We start from the raw sequence: 1,473 nt of genomic DNA, 5'->3' as shown, positions 1-1,473 counted from the left end.
TTAGCTGAAAATCTCGTTTTTACTTGATAATATAATGATAATATTTATAATTGTCTGAAATAAATGCAATTTTAAAGTTTTAATTATTATTTAAACATATTAAAAAGTTTTACGCTCATTATTAATAGAGACTGAAACTAAATATTTTTGTGTTTCGAAGTTGAAATTAAGGTATATTCACTGCCAAAACTCAGTTAAAAATTTTCCATATTATTCGTTATTTCTTATTTTATTCAAAGTTTTTGGTCAAATTCCAAATGTTCTCTCAAACCGTATACTTTTTTTTTAAGCATAGATAGTATTTATTTACCTCATGATATGCTGCAAAACCTAATTAATCACGAATTTCTAATTTTATGTGCTCTTGTCTCCAATTGTACCTCCCAAACAACCTTAAGTGGAACCATCTATGGTTTCGAAAAAACTGTTTTTATGTTGTCTTAAATGTATATCAAAGTTTGTCTTCGCTTGTATATAAACCAATACCCATTGGACAACACGCATAAATTAGTTTCTACGCCTAAGATTTTTAATTTTTAAGTTTCAGTATGTCCGAATGAAAAACGGAACCCTTATAGAATTGCCCATGTGTCTGTCAGTCAATTTGTACCGAATCTCTTGGACCGATTAAGTTGAAATTTAGTACACATATAAATTTCTGTGACCCAAACATGGACACATAACGTAAATAAATTAATATTGTTCATAGGGGTCATTTTTGGGAGGCCAATAGGACACTAAAAAAATTTTTTGCAAACTGTACCGTGTGACATTTCAAATGAAAGGGCTTGTTGCAAGGGTCTCGTTTTTAATAATTTTAAAATAAATAGTTTTAATGTTATTTAAGAAAATAGATGAAAATTGGTCNTGTTTGGGAGGTATGTCAAAATGCTACGAGACAAATAAAAATTTGGAAGAACGTTCCTCATTCAATTCTAAAACTCCTGTAAAAATTACATATCGATTCACTACCTATACCGATTGTAAAATTTCAGTTTTGTCATTAAATATATGATTATGTTTTAAAAAATGAGTAACTTAAGAATGTTCGGGAGATATGTCAAAATGCTATAAGACAAATAAAAATTTGGAAGAACGTTCCTCATTCAATTCTAAAACTCCTGTAAAAATTACATATCGATTCACTAAACCGTTAAAAAGTTGAATGAAGATTCGGGCTATAAGGCCGTGGTCTACTATGGATTCCGGCCGTGAAAGCCTTTGTTCTTATATCGTTAAAAAGTTATTGAAATTTTAAAAAATTGTAATTTTACACGTCATTTTATGGAGATTCGTTAACCGAACAGATTAAATTAATTTTTATTAACAGAAAAAAAGCTGCCAGAAATTTCAAACTTTTATATTAAGTAATTTGAACTCTGGAGAATCACTTTAGCGTAAGGTTATTCAAATTCACTAAATGGTTATCGAGGAAAAAATGAAAAATTAGCTGAAAATCTCGTTTTTACTTGA

Source organism: Agrilus planipennis, unplaced genomic scaffold (assembly GCF_000699045.2).
Source record: "Agrilus planipennis isolate EAB-ADULT unplaced genomic scaffold, Apla_2.0 scaffold181, whole genome shotgun sequence".
In the NCBI taxonomy this organism is placed as follows: Eukaryota; Metazoa; Arthropoda; class Insecta; order Coleoptera; family Buprestidae; genus Agrilus; species Agrilus planipennis.
Note: the sequence above shows the minus strand (reverse complement) of the source record.